Consider the following 22206-nt stretch of genomic DNA (forward strand, 5'->3'; position numbering starts at 1 on the left):
GCTACCACGGCGTCGTAAACATACAAATCCAATAGTTCCGGACGGTTGCGGTGTTACAGACCAGCTACACTGTAGGGGAGTACCTTTTGAGATGCAGGGTGTCGGACCTTACGGTGAGTTCCGGTGCAATGGCGTTGGTTCCGGACGACGGTGCAAGAGTCACCGAGCCCTTGAAGCCACAGGCGTTGCAAGTCGAACTTTTTGAGTTTGAAGTCATGATGGCCGAGGTCAGTAGATGTCTGGGCTACAGTGTAAAGCAGAGATGAATTGCGCTCAGGTCGCGGTGCAGGCAGCAGCTCAGTGACGGTGGTCCAGTAGAGTTGGTGAGACCAGGGCTGTGGTGTAAAGCGGGCGGTGCTCATTGTGGTGCTGACAGGTCACAGTGCAGGCAGCTGCGTGTTTGCTGCTGAAGCGCTGTTGTCAGTAGATCCAAGGCTGTAGTGCGTGGCGGGGCAATGTGATGAGCTGGCCGACAGTTTGCGGTGCAAGCAGCGGCGTCGGTTGACAATCTGGAATTGATGGTGCTGGCGTCGGTGGGTCAAGGCTGCAGTGTGGGGCGGAGTGGTGTGGGAAAGTGACCTTTTTTGAATAGTTGCTCCCCACTTTTTCCCTAATGTTGATGTACTTTGACTGAGTGTGCCCTCCGTTTCTACCAACCAGGTACCCAGGGCCTATGTTCTTTCCCTAAACTGTACTGTTGCAAAACACAATTGCCAATTCTCTGGCCACAGTAAGTCTCTTGTAAAATGTACCATGGGTACCAAGGGCACTAAGACCAGGGAAGGCCTCTAAGAGCTGCAGCACTTATTATGCCACCATTAAAGGCCCTGTACCTTTACACACAGACACTGCCATTGCAGGCTGCATGTTTTGGTGCAGAACAAAGTGAAGAGTCAACATAGCACACATCCCTGTGTGCTATGCTTACAAACCACTGCCCTGGCATAGGTAAGCCACCCCTCCAGCTGGGTGCACTATAACAGTGGTGATTGTACAGGTGTAGGAGCCCTGTACCCCTACAGTGTATAAGTCCATTCTTAGACTTTGTAAGTGCAGTAATGTCATTAGGAGTATTTGGTCTGGGAGTTTGTCATTACGAGCTCCACATCTCCATATTGGCTTTACTGAAAACTGGGAAGGTTGGTATCAAATTTTCATCACATTAAACCTACACTGATGCCAGTGTGTGATTTAATGAAAAATGCACTCAGAGGGCACCTTAGAGATGCTCCCAGAAAAACAACCTAACTCTAGTGCCCTGGCTGAGTGGCTGCTCACTAGCTGCCACCACAAGATATGTTTCCGGACTCCTGTGTCGTGAGCCTGCCACTCTTGAGGTCCTGAAACAAAGCACATCCTGGGTCAATGTACCAAGCCTCCCATCTCAGGATGGGATGTGTCCACGAAGAGGAAGCTTCAAAGGTTTGTCACCTTTGTGAGCTATCTAGCCATTTGCTGCTCCTACCATCTGGCCCTAACTGGTTCTGACCCCCACTTTGGTCAGAAGAATCAGCGGGGAAACCAAGTTAGAAGGGGAGGTGTGCCCACCTTTGCAAACCCTACCACTCGGGGGGAGGCAAGATGAAGCACAACTCTCTGTCCCCGCCATCTAGCAGATGGGGGACCCAGCCAACCACAGTGAGGCTTATGCGTCCCGCCCACTGGAGGGTGGCATAAAAGGGGGTGCACCTACCCCAAGGAAGGAACACATTGGTCCTGACCTGTACCTACCAGTAATGCCCCTAAACTTGGTATTTAGGGGCAACCCTGAGCCTTGCCTTCTCAGGCAAGAGCCAACCAGAAGAAACAAGAAGAAGAAGGACCATTCAGCCATGCTGAAAGATGAAGAGGAGGACACCCACTGACTTAGCCCCAGCCCTACTGGCCTGTCCAGAGCTTGTACTCCTCCAGCAAAACCTCGGTGTGTCATGCAGCCTTCAAGAACCAAGAGTACCTGCTCTGCCTTTGCAATCCAAAGACTTTGTCTCACGTGAGCACCGGATTTGCTCAAGACCAACCGACTCTGACTTCGGCCAACTCTTTGAGCCTCCCACCAGTCAGCACCTAGCGCCTTGAGCCCGAACCAGAGTGCTCCAACACCCTAAGGCGGCCCCCAGTGATCCTAGCCTGGGTTACGGTGACCCCAGAACCACAAGAAGCTTCTAACCCGAGCCTGCAGCCATTATCTGGGAGTTCCCCATCAGCCGTGTCCATGGCGACACCCCGACCGACTCTCTTGCCGAAGTGGTCCAAGGAGCCCCAACTGCGACCTCCCGATCGACTTAGTCTGTGAGCAATTGCTATTACAAGGCATTAAGTCCCAAAGACCCCATTCACCTACCTATCCGTAGTCCCCAAACCAATGACCTTTCTTCACCCATTGGCTTATGTGTGGTCCCTGCACTCTGCACCCAGCTGCCTTTGTGTTGCTGGCGGTGCAAACTGAGTGCCCATTTGATGAGTCCTACTCACGCACCATAACCTCCTTTTTGCTCTTTCAAGGCTAAGAGTGTCTTGTGAGTAACCCTGTAAAACTGTAATTGTATTTCAAAACTGCCTTTTCTTACCTTTATTCAGGAAGTGTCCCAGTGTGGCATCCAGGTATACCACACTGTGAAGAAAAGTAACCTGCAAAATAATATAACCAATGTTCACAAAGTAATTATAAGGTTTATGTACAGTAATTTACCAATTGCATTTTACAAGTGATTTATCTGTAACCAAAACCAAGTACAGACAATTGCATTCAACTCTATGGTTTCTGCAAAGTATCATTTCACTTACCTGTACCAGGCCTGTCTTAGTTCTAGGAAATAAATAAAACTTAATAACACTTTTCTACAAAACAAATTGGTCAGAGTCCAGTCCTTGAGTGTGCGAAATCGTTTCTTGCATGAGTGTGTACAACAAATGCTTAACACTACCCTCTGATAAGGCCTTACTGCTTGACCACACTGCCCCAAATAGAGAGTAAGGTTCAATCTACTTTAACCTTTGCCTACCTTCGTGGATTCACTAGATTCTGTGTACACGATACCTCACCTTGGTATAGTATATACAGAGACAGCAACCTATAGGCAGTGCGTCAAGTAACGTACAAGCTGCGCCCCAAACCACAGTGCAGGCAGTGACATAGATGTCAGCTTGGAGTGGCATCGTCGGTGAGACCAGGGCTATGGTGCAAAGTGGGACCGTGCTCTGTGTTCTCCACGAGTGCTGTCCACAGGTCACTGTGTAGGCAGCAGCGGCGGTGACGGCAGCAGTGGCATTATCAGGGATACCAGGGCAGCGGTGTGAAGAGAGTCAGTGTGGAGTGCAGTGCCCACAGGTCACGGTGCAAGCAGTGGCTCTGTGGCCGCTCCGGCATCATCATTGGTGAGACCAGGGTTGCAGTGCAAAGTGTGACCTCTGGGGTGCCTTAGGGTCACAAAGCAGGCAGCAGCGTCATTAATGGCGTCGGTTTAACTTTTTCTACTTCGTGGCAGCTGAAAACATCTGGTTTCAGAAGCTGCTACCCAAAGCATGTTGAAGTCTCTGATTTGATATCTAAATAGCACTTCCAAGTTCAATTGGTTGCGCCCCCTGTGCACTACTTTGGTCCTTAAGAAAGGGGTTTTTTGTTTGTTTTTCAGAAGAAAGTTGTAATTCACACTATCATTGATGAATTTCTTTATTTTTCTCTCTCGTTATTTGCAATTCAAAATTAAATTCATTTCTTTCATCGTATATCATTTCTATACATAGCTTCTAATGGCTCCAATGCATTTCGGGCAACCTGCCCTTCCTCAGGGAGTATTGCTGAAAGATAATCAATGCACACATATTTTTCAGAGAACTAATTCTACATGCGTGATTGACTAAGCACTCTAAATTATGTGGTCTAAAGGCGATATCTAGAAAGTGTTTGTTTAAAAAAAGAGAACGAAACATGCAGTGTAATATACCTAAAAAGTGGCGTGCCTTTAGGCTTTCAACTGTCGTGTGAGAGTGTCTGGAAGCTATCATAAACTTAAAACTGCAGTTCATATTGGTATATTTGTTAGATGTTACTCTCGGTAGTTCCATTGCACTTGATGGTGTACCTTAAATTATGAAAAAGGAGTAAGAAGGTAACCTTTAAAAAGACGCCAGGTCAACATGAGTTTAACTGTTAAAAAACGCTGATCTGGATTTTTGCTGATGTTTTGAATGAAAACAATAAAAACAGTTAAAAAAGAACCGCTGATCTTACAGTTAATTCTGTGTTGAGCTGCTATGTTCGGTATCTAGTTTATGGTGTGCGCATTGTCTGTGTCGGCGCCTGTTTTACAGGTTATCTGTATCGGCGTTATAATTTTGTCGGCATACTGTGTGGTCGATATCGCGGTAGGACTATGTGGTGCGGTGATGTGATCAATATGTACGTAGTACAATATCTATTGTTGGATTAACGTAGTGGCAATATTGGAAGGTAGAAATGTGACCTACAGATGTTTGTAATTGAATATATGTGTGCTCATAGTCAACATTAAAATATACAAATAGCGATATTGCAACATTTTAAGTTAGTGTGCCAAGAAACAGATCGAGGAATTAGAATCCAATTATACAAATTATAAATAACACAAATATTCTATTTGTTCATTCATTCCATGGCAGCTGCTATCATGTAGAGTATTATTACCATCTGTCTTTTTGCGGTACATGTCGTTTTCGAATCCATGTACTGATTTGGTAACTTCCACATGCAAAAATGTTATCTGTGTTTTTTGTATTTCAAAGGTGAATTGTATGCATTCATCAATGGTATTCAAATTCGTTAGTGCTGTGGTCAGTTCATTTTGCGTGCCATTCCATAAGATCAATGTGTCGCAAAAACAATAAGGTGGTTGTGATAATATGTGATCTTCCTCGAACTTCTGCATGAAAAGATTGGCATACGCCAGTGCAGTACAATTGCCCATGGATGTACCTGTTAGTTGGAGGTACCAGTCATCCTTCCATTGGAAAAACGTTGTTAAAGGGTAAAGCACCAGGACACCTATGGGTAACAGTGCGCTCAATAAATGTTATAAATAAATAAATAAAGTGTATCGGTTCCATTAGAAAAACTTGCATTCGATGTTCTAGGTCCGTGTGTAGTAATGCTTGTTCTATAGTTTCAATGCCCAGCTGATGCGGGAAGGAGGTATACAGTGATTTATTGTCCGCTGTACAAAGTAGGATGTTATCTTCTGCACTCAATGTGACTCTGTATAGTATTCAGTTGTATCTCTCACATATGTATTCACCTGTCTCACGCTGGGTTGCAAGTACCTGTCCAAAAATTGTCCAACTGGCTCATGTAAACTTCCGCGTGTAAATACTATCAGTCTAAAAGCTGGAGAGTTTAAGTCCTTATGGATCTTTGGTACCATGTGTGAAACAGGGCTTCTTGAGTTGACTTTTATTTAAAAAGTTTTTGTTCTTACTTTAATCACGCCATCTTCATGTGCTCTTTTGACTATGTATTGTAGTAAATTGAGAAACTGGGTAGTTGAGTTCATGTTCAGTTTCATATATGTTGTGCTCTCCGAGATGTGTTCCGTTACTCAAATTTCATAGAACATAGTATTCATAATTACTAAGGCACTGCCTTTTTTTTTTTTTTTTCCTCATATATGCCACCAGATTTTATATGCTCTAGATGGGTCTCGCTGTCGCCTTCTGTACTGACATTCCTGAAACTGCCCCGGGGTCAGTATGTAGGCTAGGGGAGGACAGGACCGACACAACCTCTGGCATATTCATCGGGCTATTTACTTATTCAACCAGGCCTCCAGTTTTGACCATACATTCTCAGAGCTTCCATCTCGACCAACCATGTCCATCTTACAAACTTCCATTATACTTTTTAAGCAGTCTGCAAATCTGGGAGGGGCAGCTGACTTCCATTCTTTACATATCTCCCTCCTGGCAATAACCACCACGTAAAAAATAAACTCTGAAAGTAAGTTGTTGATATTATACTCACAGGGTAATCCAAAAAATACTAGCCTAGGACTGCAGAGAATAGTTGTAGATGAAACCTCACCCACGAAGCCAACTATCGCTCTCCACTATTCCTGAATCTCGGGGCATTCCAAAAATACATGCAAGTCATCTGCTGCTGTAAGTTTACAACGGGGGCAGTAGTAGTTATTCTGCGTTATCTTTTGCAATTTAGCTGGGGTCCAATACACCCGATAAGCCGTGAACAGATGGTTCCGCCTTAAATTAGCTGGTTTAATTAATCTCTGGGATAAAGAGAAGGAATCTGACCAGATTTTACTGAGCTCTTTGGGGTAATCAACTATTGTATTCCCCCAGAGGCTCGTTAGTTCAAGATCTAAATTATTCTTTTCATCTGTAAGCAGTTTATACCAGAAGGATACTTCTCTAGTCCAGCCCCCCCCCTGCGAATTGCATGCAAAAGTCCAGTATATTTTTCCCGGTGTAATGTCTGACTTGACCACCATGCAGATAGTTGGTAAAATTTAAATCTTGTCAGTGACCCGTTTGTGAGTAACGTCAGGGAGTTCCAGTCCATAAGACCTGAATCCACCCATAAATCTCCCCATTTCAGTACTCCAGCTATTCTCAGGGGCAGAGAGAGCTGGTCCTGGAGACATGCAGGGGTGCCCGGGGAATCCCAAATTGGAGTGTAAGTATGATAATAAGGAATTCCCCATACCTTCCGAATAAACCCCCAATTCTTAAGTGCAGTCTGCAGGATCTTAAGACGAACTTTCTTAAAGAATTTCTGGTCGCCAAACTTAAATAAAAAAAACTCCTGGCCATTTGGTAAGTCGTGTAATAAAGCCTGGAATAAACGGCCCTGTGAAGATGCGTCTAGTATGTTAGCAAGTAGCCTGAAGTTTTTAAAATGAAAGGCATGGCAGTAGAGTAATAAGTCAGGTAAAGCCAAACCCCCGATTTTTAAACCCCTCCTCAATTTTTTCCAAGCTATCCTCGGAGATTTACAGGCCCAGATAAAAGAGCCGATCTTACCCTGAAGGTTCGTGATTTCTTTCAGCGGGAAAGATAGAGGGATGGAATTATATAGGAAAGTCAGTTTGGGGAGTATAGACATTTTAATGAGATTAACTCGTCCATATATATTTAGTCTTAGACTACCCCATCTAGTTGTTTTAGTAATGTCTTTTACAACAGTCTGCCAACTGATTTTCGGTATATTCTTTAATTCTTGAGTTAAGTAAATTCCTAAATATCGCATTTTTTGTTTCACCCCCTGTATAAAAGTATTGTTATTCCACCCCATTATCTCTGTCTTCTCCTTGTTAATCTGGTAACCCGACAGCTTTCCAAATTCCTCTGCTAGATAAAATAGCCTAGGTATAGCTTCTATATGGTTAGAGGTGTATAAGAGGAGGTCATCAGCATATAGGGCAGTTTTTAGCTCCAAGTTAGCTATCCTAAAAGGTTGAATAACATTATCATCTCTTATACCACAAACAAAAGGCTCCATATAAATGTCAAACAAAAGGGGAGACAGGGGGCAACCCTGCTGAGCACCTCGAAATATATCAAACCAGTCAGATAATGCCCCGTTAACCAAAACTCTTGCCATTGGGTTATGATACAATGATTTGATACCCTCTATAAAAACTGGGGGGAACCCAAACGCGACCATTGTGGCCCAGAGATATTTCCAATTGACCTGATCGAAAGCCTTGGCCGCGTCTATTGCGACCAAGGCTAACGGGAGGCCTTTATCTTCAGCATAGTCTATAGGTCCTATCGCCTGAAAGGTTAATTCATTTAATTGTCTCCCTGGGATGAAGCCCCTTTGATCAGGGTGAATTATAGATTTTATTATCTTTGCAAGTTTAGTCGCTAAAATCACAGAATATAACTTCATATCTGTATTCAGAAGGGAGATTGGCCTATAGGATTCTATTTTCTTAAGATCTTTATTTGGTTTTGCAATAAGCGTTATTGTGGCTTCCGCCCATGTAGGGGGGATACTGTGACCCAGGGATAATAAGCCATTGAAAAGTGTAGTAAGGACGGGCGACAATTGTTCAGTATAGTCTAAATAGACCTCAGCCGGGAGCCCGTCTGAGCCTGCCGCTTTGCCCCGCTTCATTTTCTTTAATTGATTTAATACTTCTCCCTCCGTGATCTCACTTACTAAATACCTCTTATCTAGATCAGAAATTTGGGGTAGATTATTCTGGGACAGCCAGGTCTCTATCTCTTCTGACTTTGGGTCTTTGTCTTCAGTGTAGAGACTTTCCATAAACCTCCTGGCTTCTTCTCTGATATCTCCATCTTCCACTATCACGTTCCCTGTCCCTCTCTGGGTTAAAATTTTAATGTTGTTCCTAGTTCTTTCCTCTCTAGATTTCCATGCTAAAAGGGCCCCACATTTTTCACCATATTCAAAGTTTTTTAGTTTGCTAGACTCCCATTTTTCTTTTATAATTTTCTCCTCACAAATTTTAAGTTGAAGTTGTAAATCTAAAAGCTCCTTCTCTAATGCCTGGACCCTCTCGGAGTTTGCTAAGATGGCACTTTGTAGCTCAGAATCTTTGCTAGTTATTGCCGCTAAATCTTCTCTCCTTTTAGCTTTTATAGCTTTTATTTTATGGGCCATTTGGGAGCTCAAGACCCCTCTCAAGAAGGCCGTATAGGTTTCCCAAACAACCTGAGGGGTAGAGGAGCCTATATTGTTTACAAAAAATTAAATAGTTTTTTCTCTAACTTCTCCTTTTACCTGATCACTAAGTAGCACTGTCCTCTCCAAGGTCCATCTGGTGTTTAAGGGACTCAAGTTTAGTAAGAAAGCCAGTTCCCAAACTGCGTGGTCTGATATTCCAACAGGTATAAACGAAAGAGAAGTAATGTCTGAGAGAAGGTGCTGATCAACTAAAAAATGGTCAATCCTTGAATAGTGTTTGTACTTTTTGCTATAAAATGTGAATCCCCTAGTAGAGCTGTATTTCTTCCTCCATACATCTGAGAGACTGAAGTCTTTCATCATGCCGCCTAAGGTAGAGAGTGATTTAGTGGGAGCATGATATTTGGCTTTGGAGATTCTGTCTAATATCTGATCGAAAAACAGGTTAAAATCACCTCCCAAGATTACTGGGCCTGTTGTCCCTAATAAAGCTGTCGCTAACTTGAGTAGCGGGCCACGATTATCATCATTAGGGCCATAATATACTGCAAGCGTGTAGGGGATATTATGAATAGATATGGCTGCCACCAACCATCTTCCTGTCTGGTCTGTTTCATATTTTTTCAGACATATTCCGCTGTTTGCACGAATTATTATTGTGACCCCCCTGGTTGCTCCAATCTGCCTAGAGCATAAAATTTCCTGCACCCACCTCAATTTCCCAAACAGTGTGATGCAAGCATTTGCCTCTAAATGAGTTTCCTGAAGCATTATAAGATGTGCTTCTGAGTTCCTTAAAAACTCACAGATACAGGACTGCTTCCTTTTTTCCCCCAACCCATTCACGTTCCAAGAGAGGGCTTTGAGCTTATGTAACTTACTCATGACCCGGCTATGATTTCCCGTCCATCCAGAACCTTGAGTACATGAACTTTTTCCATATATGAGGATTTTTTAACTTTTTTCCCCCCTTCCCTCTCCACCCTGTGCTCCAACCCCCCCCCCTCGCCAGAGGAACCCCCCCCAACATACCAGACGATGACATCGCCTTTGGAGCTCCAGGAAGAATCCTCTGGCTGGATTCAGAACTAATCATTGACAGCGAGTAAATTGCAGTGCCTCACTATCCCCTTTGCCCTTTAATTGCACCCTTAATTCCTATCAATACATTGTGTCACACCATATTTTAAATCAACTTCTATATATTATGCTCACCCTATATTTTTTTTATAAACACCCAGCTCAAATATAGGCACCTCAACTTTCTCTTTCTTCAATTAATTATCTTGATTTTCTCTCATCCGATCTTAAAGATTATCTACCTCTTCAGGCTGGGAAAAACTATATGTCTTGTTTTTCCACATGATTCTCAATAGAGCAGGGAACATCATCTGCACGTGGGCTCCCAGTGATCTCAACTCTCGCATTCAAGTACCTAGCTCCCATTGTCGCTGTGCTGTTCTGGCTCCCAAGTCTGACCTGATGAGATAGGGGTTTGCCCGATAGTGAAGATCTGGTTTTGATAGGCATCTCCCCAAAATAAGCTCCTTGACAGTGAAAGTTTGAAAATGTACCAGTATCTTTCTAGGGGCTTTCCTATCTGCGTGTCTCTTGAAAGGGTCTCTATGTACTCTTTGAATTTCCGCCTCCAGGTCTATATCGGGGCGGTCCTTTAAGAACCCTTCCCTAAGAAGCCGGCAAACAAATCCCTTGATATCCTTCAGTTCCTCACCCTCTGGTATCTTCAAGATTCTCAGATTATTTCTTCGGGCCTGAGTCTCCAATCTCTCAACATTAGTAGCCAAAGATCTATTTTGCGCTCTCAAGGTATCGATATCTTTTGAGTTTCCATGTACAGATTTACTTAAGGCTACCACTTCCGATTCCAGTTTTCCGGTACGGCAGATAACATCATCTAACTTGGACTCCAAAAGGTCGAATCTGTCGTGTATTGCCTTTTGATTGCTTTCAGATATCTCAAATTTAGACATCAGGTCCCCCCTTAGAGACTGAAAAAGATGTCCCAACCGATCTCCATCAAGCTCGCGTGATTCTTCCGATCCTCGTCTCGATCTAGGGGTAACGAGCTCTGGATTCTTATCTTTGTGGTGGCCCTGATTAGCGTTCCCTTCTTGAGTGGCTGTCAGACCATTTGATAAAGACTCAGCAGTTGCTAAGAGTGTCTTAGGTCTAGTATCTTGTGAGCCAGACGCTTTATCGCTGGCCTGAATATTATGGGAAGGGACGGAAGGAAGGGGGGGAAGGGGAGGGTAGGAAGTGGGGGAGGAAGAAGAGGATGAGGAGGGTGTGCTGGAACTTATTTGTTTTAGATGGTTTGATTGAACCTGTGAGGCTCCGAATCTAGAGTCTCTGTAGCCCCATCCTCTCCATTTCTTACCCTTACATTTGGCAGATCAGACTGTCTTGCGTCCTCCAAGTTAGATAGGCTCTCCAAAGGCCCAAAGCAATTTTTTAAGGGCAGCATAATATCACTTCCCTCTATCTGTGTGGCTGGGCTTGCTGACTGCTCCATAACTTTGAAATAAGTTTTGAGAGAGGGAGTGTTCTTCACCAACTGCTTATCTATGTTGGACCCTTTAAGCTTTTTTGCTGAGGTCACCCTTTTATTTTTCCTTTTACAGGGGGTTAATGGCATAGGTCTCTCTCTCTCTTCAAAATCTAAAGCCCCTCCTGCCTTCAGCACTTGCAGGGATCTCAGCTGATATCTATTTACCCTTGGAGGGGGAGTAGTTCTTGCTTTAAACAGTCTTGTTTTCGGGCTTAAGTTTAAGCCACCTGAAGCAGTTGCCGCAGCTGGTTTAATGAGCTCAGTTTGCCTCTGCTTCTGCCTTTGTGCAGTGACCAACTCCAATGAATTCTCCACAGTTTTTAAGACCCCCCCTTCACAAATGTTCTTATCAGGGGCCTCTGTTAGTGCTGGCTCCATAAAACCCTGCTTCAAAATAGACACCAGGGGCTTTCTTGATATTGACCCCCCCTCTGCTCCCCACCTTACCGAAGGGGTTAGTTCTTCCTGCTTTCCAAGTGAGGCGTTTAGTGGTTTCTCGCACACTGGCCCTCTAAATCGATGCTGAGTAAGAACGATGCGGGACTTAACCCATAGACTCCGCCGGCGTTCTCCCGGGCTCCGTTGTGAAGGTAGCTCCTCACGCGTCATGCAAATCTCGAGATGCGCAGGTCCTAGCGCCGCCTGCTGCCGCCGCCGTTCGAACCGCCAGTAACCTCACAGAAAAAAGAGGGAGCAGGCTTAGTCTAATCGAGGGCGCCTCCAGGGCAAACGTGCATCTGTATCTTACCTTTAACGGTGGGGGCACTCATCTTTCTCGCTAATGTGTTTTAATAATACCAGCCATCGGGAGTCTCCTAGAGCTGCCGCGACCGGCTCTCAGCCCGCCGCCATGTTCCTCCTCGTGGGCGTGGTCGCACACACCTAAGGCACTGCCTTTGTCCGCTTTTTGTGTTGTTAGCTATTTTCCTTAGTGTATCTAAATCTTTTTGTGCAGATTCTTAGTTGTTTTTTTATGTAGTTTAGTTTGGATAGGTCTTGTTTAACTAAGCTTTCAAAGAGGTCTCGCGTTTTTTTTGGCTAATAGGTGCTTGATAAGTGCTATAGGGGGTGAGCCCTTGCAGTTGGACTGCTTCTTTAGGCAAAGTTTTCTCATGAGTTTGAAGAGGCTTACTTCCAGTTCTAATTGGTCAGTTTGTATGGTGGGGACAAATGATGTGCCTCTCTGTAGAATCCTAAGTTCATGTGTTTCCAATTTATAGTCTGAGATGTTGATAACTAAACTTCCTTGGGTGTTGTCTTCTTTGTCCTGTCTTTCTTTGTTGTAGTGGTACTCCTTGTGTTCGGATGCTCTTTTTCTTTTTCCCCTCCTGGGTCGTCTTTTTCTGGGTAACTGTGTTCTAAAAAAGTAACTGCTGTTGCTGGTTGATAGTTTGAAGTGGACTCTTGAGGTTGCTTTTGTGGAGGTTGTTGGTATATTCTATCCAATGTTTCACTCCCAGATGGCGATGTATCCATTTGATGAGAATATGGTCGGTTTTGTCGGCGTCGTGCGTAAAGTTCTGCCCACTTATACATTTATCCTAGTTTATAGTCCACAATATCCCGCGGACTTTTTGAATCTTTCATTAATTGTCATTAATTTCCTGAGAATATCGCGTTAGTTGTTAATTCATATCTTCGTACTTGTCACTACAGAATTCTCTAACACAATGTCAGCTGATGACTGGACTAAAACACTTGAAGATTACTTGCATTTTTCTCTCCCTGAAAACAATTGGGATGAAGCTGATGAAGGTATCATAATCATATATGCAGGATGCTTCGTGTTACTAAGGCAGCGCCCCTAATAAAATATTCCTTGTTGCACTTCTTTACCCTCTCAAACTGTTTTATCCCACTTACAATGCTAGATAGCACTCCTGTGCATGTAGGCCTCAATGCCAAAGTGTTTCTGCACTTGAAAATTATTTGCAGACACTTTCATTTCTACCCATGTCATACCTGCCAACACACCGGTCTCAGCAAGCTGATTTTTTTAAACCACATACAGTTTTATTTTTGCTGACTCCTCCGTAAAAATGCCTCCAAATCAATGCAAGACAAATACATTCCTGAGATTTTTTTTTAAAACGCCCCTCTTTCTTGCTTCCAAATGTTGGCATTATGCCGTATATGGTGTTTTACCTCCCTGTGCTTAAGGAGAGATCAAGTCTGTCTGGAAATGTGTGTGTACTGAAAGAAATATGTACAGGAAGTACCTATGGTTCAAGTACAAGTGTTAATACGTAATAATACTTAATGTGTTCAATTAACAGGACAACTGTACTTTCCTGATAACTTGCATTGGTATAAAATGGGTTTGGAAAAAAATAACAAGTCTAACACAATAAATCAGGCATCTCCGCTCACTTTGGGAGTGTTAGAACATGGGGATCCAGTGAAATATGGAGGTCATCACCCTCGACATGCCATCAATTAAGCACTACGTTTACAGGAATGTCAAGAAAAACGTCAATGAGGGGTAGGCTCCCTCCTAATTGTCATGCAGCGAAGCTCAAGCGCCCCAGAGAATTTGCGCAGAGCGCTCCAGTGCGCAGAGAGAGACCCAGGGGCATTTCGAAAACAAAGCCAGCACTCACAAGGTGCTGGGGCAGCCCCAAAGTCCCAAGGCTACAAGCAGTCCAGCAAAACGGTCCAGCGCATAGCTGGGCCCAGGGAGGCAGCCTCCTGGCAAGTGCTCCTGGGCCCAGCAGCAGCACGCCCTGCAGGATCAGCACCCACAAGCAGAACCACCTCATGGGGACACAGCCCCTACATTTATACAGCATTTTCTTTTGTCAAAAGTTGTAGGGCAGGGGGAGAACCAGCTACAGCTGGTTAAGGGGAACTCCTGAGCACTTTGTTGTGCTCAGCCCCTCTCCCTATTCACTGGCCATGCTAGGGACTTCAGACGCACCACAGGGAGTGGAGCCAGCATTGTGTAGGGAAGGAACAACCCTATTCATGACCCAGGTGCACTCCTCCCTGCCATCAACATGCAGATCTCCCCATTCACCACCGGGCAGACCCATCCTGACTCCTGGAGCTAGGCACACCAGCCAGCTCCTGTCAATCACAAGCCAGACAGTCCAATTAACATTCACTGCCCACAGAAATGCCAATTTCTAAAAGTGGCACTTCTACACTATACACAATAAATCCACACACATCATTGCGCAGCATTTAATCTCACGAGTTCGCACATACCAAACTCAACCCTGCACTCCCCACACATCAGGAACTACCATGGACACACATATCCCCATGCATTCCTATGAGAGGGCAGGCCACTCTCACCACACATACACAGAGTGCGCACGCACTTTACACTGGACCACAGTAAAAAAGTGAGCAGAGTCCTAAAATCACCAACACCAGGTTACAGAAACAGGCTAGGAAAATGCAAAACGTTTCGGGCGAACCTGCCAAATGGGGCAATTTGAACACTAAGGGTGAAAAGAATTACATGCAATCCCAAGAAAGCTACTGAACGTATTGAAGAAATGTCACAACGATTCACCGAGAGAGGGTACCCACTATCTACCTTGGAGATGGCAAAACAAGGCTGCCAAACAACATCTCACTCAGATCTACTAAAAAAGACCACCAAATCTAAAAATACACGCACAGTGGTAGTATCAAGGTTTTCAACCTTGAGTAACACACATAAGAGAATCATCAAACGACATTGGCCAATCAACTAACAGTGGAACCAGACTTCAATACACTGTTTTCACAACCACCTTTATTCGCCTACACCAGAAACAAAAACTTCGGAGAAATCTTGAAGTACCCAAACGGAGATACATCTAAAGGAACATAACAACGTCTGAACTGCAACAATTGTTATAATGTGATAATAGAAACCAACACCAACACATCACATTCCAGAAAAGACCATAACATAAAACTACGGGTCACAACAACATGTGACACATCAAATGTAATTTATATGCTAAAGTGCCCATGCGGGAAAGTATATGTGGGCAAAACAGAACGTAAGATAAAAACACAATTGTTAATGAGCACAATTCAAATATTCAGACAAAGAATATGAAATCCACTGTGACAAAACATTTTTTGGAACAACAACATAGTATATCCCAACTGAAATTTCTTGCGCTTGAAGTGATCGTCAAAATGGAAGGCAGAGATAATAACAAATATTTATTACAACGAGAGAACTTTTGGATCATGAAACTTGATGCTCTGAAGCCACAAGGAATGAATGAACGAATGGAATATTCGTGTTATTTATAATTTGTATAATATGATTCTAATTTCTCTATCTGCTTCTTGGCACACTAACTTAAATTGTTGCAATATCGCTATTTGTATCTTTTAATGTTGACTCTGAGCACACATATGTTCAATTAGATACATCTGTAGGTCACATTTCTCCCTTCCAATATGGCCACTACGTTAATCCAACAATAGATATAGTCCTACGTTGATATCGATCACATCACCTGCACTGCATAGTCCTACGGCCATATCGACCACACAGTACGCCGACAAAAATATAAACGCCGATACAGATAACCTGTAAAACAGGCACCAACACAGACAACGCGCACATCATAAACTGGATACCGAACATAGCAGCTCAACACAGCATTAACTGTAAGTAAGCTGCACAGATCAGCGTTTTTTAACAGTTGAACTCACGTTGACCTGGCGTCATTTTAAAGGTTACCTTCTTCCTCCTTTTTCATAATTTAAGGTACACCATCAAGTGCAATGGAACTACTGTGAGCAACATCTAACAAATACACCATTATGAACTGCACCATTAAGTTTATGATAGCTTCCAGATACTCCCACACAACAGTTGAAAACTTAAAGCCACGCCACTTTTTAGGTATATTACACTGCATGTTTTGTTCTCTTTTTTTAAATGAGTACTTTCTAGATATCGCCCATAGACCACACCGTTTACAGTGCTTAGTCAACCTTGCATGTAGAATTAGTTCTCTGAAAAATATGTATGCATTGATTATCTTTCAGCAATGCTCCCTGAGCAAGGGCAGGTCGCCCAAAATGCATTGGAGCCTTTAGAAGCTATGGCAAAAATGCATCAAGCGAATTTGCGATCACAATAGCTGCGAAACAGCATTTGCGATTGCAAATTATCCTTCCGCAATTCATGAAGTGGAAAAGCAATATTCTGCGAATTCGCCAACAAAGAATCGCTAAACCCATAGAAACCCCCACTGCGATTCCTTAATACCTAATCGCCACATAATCTGCGAATTACATTGCGAATTCGCAAACAAATCGTTATCTGCATGCATCTAAACTCGCAAATAGCAAAAACACTATTTTTCGCTATTTACGAGTCGCAATTTAAGGAGAAGCTAAACCAGGCGGTAACCATGAAGTCAAAGTTGCAAACAAAAAATCTGAAATCACAAACAGGTGTTGGCTAAATCAAACACAATTAAGGAGACTCATGAGGAGCATGAGGAAAGTCACAATGGCAGGTCTCTGCATCGTGGCAAGGTGGCTGAGGCTCCAGGCTGCTGCACAGAACAGACGCAGGATCCATGAACGCATCTTCCGGCTGCGGATTACACTACTGGGCCATACTGAAGATGAGATCTTCTCCAAATACAGGCTCAATGGGGCTATGATCCTGAAGCTCATCAGAGACCTTGAGCCCCTGATGCAGCACCCAACACGGAGGACCAATGCCGTGCCCACCCATGTCCAGGTCCTGTGCTGCCTGCACCTCCTGGCCTCCAGAAGCTTCCAGGGGATAGTCGCAGTTGCCGGGGGTGTATCCAAGAGTACACTTTCAAGCTGCCTACAGAGTTTCCTGGACGCCATGCTGAGCCAGATCCATCACCACATCACCTTCCCAACAACCCGACAGGACTTAATGCAAACCAAACAGGACATCTATCAAACTGCCCATTTCCCCCATGTAATTGGCTGCATTGACTGCACCCACATACACATCTGTCCACCCCCGAGACCGAATACATATACCGGAACCGCAAGTCATATCACTCCCTCAACATTCAGGTGGTCTGCAATTCGAAAACCATCATCACAGACATTGTGGCACAATACCAAGGGAGCACGCATGATTCATTTATCTTCAGTCACAGCGGCATACACACCCGCTTGGTCAGGGGTGAATTTGGCGAGGGACATCTCCTAGGTAAGTACACATGCCCACATACAGAATGTTAAGAACATGCTGCAACGCATAACAGGCACTGACCCTTCGCTCCTCCCTTCAGGTGACAGCGCCTACGCCCTCCATGAATACCTCCTCACCCCATACCTCAACCCAGCAACACCACAGAAACTGAGGCACAATTGTGCGCATATACACACCAGAAATGTGATAGAGCGAACATTTGGCATGTTAAAGAGTAGATTCTGCATCCTCCACAAGACTGGTGGGGCTCTCAAATATGGGCCCGAGATCTGCTGCCACATCTTTGCCGTGTGTGCCATGCTGCACAATATTGCTACCAAGCGGAGGATACCTGCTGAGGTGTCTGTTAGTGAGTCGGAGTGGGACGACCTGCCACCTGCACATGTCCATCATGCACATGGTGAGAATCCTGCTGAAGGTCACATGCGCCGCACACACATTACACAGAACTATTTCTAGTGCATCCATACCCCTCACACAACACTGCACTCATGCAGGCCACATCAATGATAGACATGAGGAAGATTTGTTTAAAAAAAATAAAGCTTGTTTAATTCACAAGGTCTCGATGTGCTTTCATCAGCAAAAAATTGGGGTACTGTTTTCAGACATCCAAGCTCATGTAACTTGAGCTGGCGTGCATGGTTACCTCACCACAGCACTGCCGGAAATGTTAGGTTACAAGCGCCTCCTGCCGGACGCACCCTGTCGCCTCTCACCCTCCACGTTAGGCTGGTTATGTCGGGATGCAGTGTTGGCCCGGGCACTGCGCCACCTTTCTGTTTGCACCAGCACAGACAGGCTGCTGAGGCTAGATTTCCCTTCGCTGGCATCATCCCACCTCCCTAGCATTGCTATGGTCTGCCGCCTGTTGGTGCTCCACAGCGTTGGTGACCTGCTCCAGGGCCCTTGCAACGTCAGCACAGCATTGGACCATCTGGATTTGCCTGGCCAATGATCTGCGTGAGAGCTGGGAAGTGGCGTTCCCAATCAGGTGATTGGAACGTGTGTTGGCTGACAGCAGTGTGAGCAGCTGCCTGTGGCGTCTGCGGGTGATGTCCTGCTGCGCTACCATCAGCTGTTTGCTCTCCTTCACCGCCGTGGTCAGTTCCTGCACACTCTCTGTGAGGAGACTAATGTTGCGTGCTGTTTTATATAGCTGCAGCTGCAGCTGCATTGCTGCCATGTGCTGCGCCTGTTTACGGTGCACAGCAAGCATCTGAGCCTCAATGCCCAGGCCCACGTTGTGTGCTTGTTGCTCCATGTCTGCTTTGGTGGGCACGGAGCGCTGCTGCCTTATCCTGCTGCTGGCATGGGCCCGCAAACTTGCTGTGCGTTGTGTCTGCCTCCTGTGTGGGGGTGGGGTCTGCTTCGCTGCCATACGCGCCGAGAGGTGAGGTTGTGCTCCACCTGTAGCTGCAGGGGTGGCCTTGGGTCTCGGTGCAGGTGCAGGTGCAGGCTGGCTCTCCCCCTCTGTCTCTTTAGGTATCTCCCCAATGTGGAGAATCTCACTGTCAGACGTGTCAGCATCCGCAGCACCTGCGATGTGGATGAGTGCATGATTAATGATATGATTCAGGCACCTGGGATGTAGCAACATGCATGCAGGCTCGCTATTGCTTGATGTCTGCATTCCCTGACTGGCTTTAGGGGTCTGTGTTACTTGACTATTCTGACTGTGTGTGGCTATCAGGGCACATTTACACACTACAGGTTCCACAATGCATTTGGGCGTTTGGGAGGAGCAGGAACTGGAATACTGTGGTTACAAATATGGATTGCACTGGGGCATGGGCATTGTTAGGGTACGGGGTCGCAGTAGCATGGCTCTCACCTTGAGATTGGTGTGTGGCGCGGGAGGTGTCCAGTTGAGTGACGCCCACGCAGGCTTCAGGGTGGATGATGTCCTCCATTAGGTCCTCCATGAGTGTGTTTTCAGGGACTGTGGGGTGTCCCCCTCCCGTGGCCCTTGTCACCCCCAGTCTCTCTGCTATCCGCTCCTTGGCACGGCCTCTGAGGTCGTACCACCTCTTTTTTAGGTCATCGATGGACCGGTGGGTGACTCCCACCGCGTTCACCTTGGCCTTGATGCGCACCCAGATGCGCCTCTTGTTAGCCTCGGGCACCTTCCGGGACAGCTTCCCAAACAGTTGGTCGTGGTCCCTGCTCACTCCTTCTATCAGGTACTCCAGTTCTTTTTCGCTAAATTTTATTTTGCGCTGCCTGGGTTTTTAGGTCTCGTGACCTTAAATGCGCGCAAGCGCATTGAGGAACGAGAATTCAAGTGCTCAAAATGCTCATGAAACCACCAGCTTTTTGCTGGCGTTTTCATGCAGTTCATGTGAACCACGTGTTCAAACATGAACGCGCATCAGCCTCCCTCCATTTGCCGCACAGCACATCAAAGGGCTTCGCCCAGCGTGCGCTCTGCGGCTTCTCGGCTTCTCCTCCCCTAACTTCCTTGCATTTCTCCTCCCCCTCCCCAGCCAGCTTCCCCCAGGCCGTGTTCCCTCATCCCTCGCACCCCCTCCTCCTTCAGCTTATCACATTCTTCAAACTAAAAATGCGTCCCCGCTTGTAGCATGCAGGGGCCTAAAGTGATTGCATTAACCAAACTAGTTTTCCTACCCAATTTTTTTTCCCCGACAGATAAAGGTAAGTTGCATTTATATTTTCCATTTAAGGTATGTGCGTTGTATTGTGTATGTCTGTACGTAAACATCTACCAAAATCCCCCAGGATCAGAGTTCACTTACTTTTATTTATGCACTTTGACTGCTGCCCAGATCAGTGATGAGTGCTTGGAAAAGAATAAATAGTAATAATAAAATACATTTTCATGCAGATTTTAATAATGCTAATCAGTAAGTGGCCACATCAAAGGCTCTGTGCCACTTTCACCCACACAGCAACACTTACAGACACGCAACGCCACTCACACCCACGCAAGCCCGCTATCATCCACGCAACACCACACTCACCCACGCAATGCCACTCACCCAAACAACACCACTCACACACGCAACGCAACTCATCCACGCAACCCCACTCATCCACGCAACCCCACTCATCCACGCAACGCCACTCACCCATGCAATGCCACTCACCCACGCAACGCCACTCACACACGCAACGCCACTCACACACGCAACGCCACTCACACACGCAACGCCACTCACACACGCAACGCCACTCACACACGCAACGCCACTCACACGTGCAACGCCACTCACACACGCAATGCCACTCACACACGCAACGCCACTCACACAAGCAACGCCACTCACACACGCAATGCCACTCACACACGCAACGCCACTCACACACGCAACGCCACTCACACACGCAACGCCACTCACACACGCAACGCCACTCACACATGCAACGCCACTCACGCACTCAACGCCACTCACACACGCAATGCCACTCACACACGCAACGCCACTCACACACGCAACACCACTCACACACGCAACGCCACTCACACACGCAACGCCACTCACCCACGCAACGCAACTCACTCAAAGCCACTCACACACACGCAGTGCCACTTTCACCCACACTGTGCAGTGCACAATAGGTCTCGCAGTAGGAAAGTTGGAGCTATTGGTTTTGTAAATGACAAAGCCCTTTATGTTTTTAAAATGAAAACAAAAATAAAAGTCATTGTTATTTGCAATTGTAATAGCTCCAACTTTCCTACTGCGAGACCTATTGGCAACGCCAGTGCTTGATAGATGAGCGTCAGCTTTTTTCTTAGTCTTCAATAAATTTGAAATAAATCAACGTGTGAAATACACTCAGGTTATTTACACTTTGTGTGTGAGCTAGTCATACGCACCAGCTTTAGCTTTACAATAAATTGTGCAAACAAATCCAGTGTCCATATAAAAGCCAAGAGGAACAAGCATTGGCATGGCCAATAGGTCTCGCATTTGGGACCTTATAAGTATTTAGTTATGCAGCACAATATCCCTGGTGCAACAACATCAACTGTTGCGTTGCTAAACACTTATAAGGTCCCAGACACGAGACCTATTGGCTATGCTAATGCTTGTTCACTTTGTCCTGCAGCTTCCTAGGACATTGTGCTTTTTTTTCAATCCAGTATTGGCACTGCAGGGTGTGTCTCTTGGAGCTCAGTGCTCTGCCTCCTCATGTATCCAGCTCTGTGATCCAAATGATGCATGGAGCAGGCTACTTCCTGGTAGTAATGTCATCATTGTGCTCAAAATGTGACTTCACGTTTTTGCGATCTCGCTATTTGCAAAATCGGTAATTGCGGATTCGCAATTAGGAGGTTGGAAACAGCCGAATCTGCGATTTTGTAGGGATTTTTGCAGATTTGCTGTTGTCAATTGCAGGCGGTTGCGATTCGCAGATATTTCAGCAATTTGGATGATGCATCCCATTCTGGGAATTCTAAATAGCGATTTGTTATTTTTCGCTATTTGGGATTCGCAGTTTAGTTTGTTAGTGTAGAAATGATGTATGATGAAGAAATTAATTTTATTTTGAATTGCAAATAATGAGAGAGAAAAATAAAGAAATTCATCAATGATAGTGTGAATTGCAACTTTCTTCTGAACAACTAACAAGAAACCCCTTTCTTTAGGACCAAAGTAGTGCCCAGGGGTACACAAGCAACCAATTGAACTTTGAAGCGCTATTTAGATATCAATATTATTGACGTTCCTGAACTCAGCACACCACCCCCAGGAGCACCGAACAAATTTCAAGATTGCAATAAACATCATGTTAAAACAGGTAGTGCACATGCACAAACCAATTAATACAAAAGTCTCTGATTTCCCTGAAACTTCCAAC

Source organism: Lissotriton helveticus, chromosome 6 (assembly GCF_964261635.1).
Source record: "Lissotriton helveticus chromosome 6, aLisHel1.1, whole genome shotgun sequence".
Classification (NCBI taxonomy): domain Eukaryota; kingdom Metazoa; phylum Chordata; class Amphibia; order Caudata; family Salamandridae; genus Lissotriton; species Lissotriton helveticus.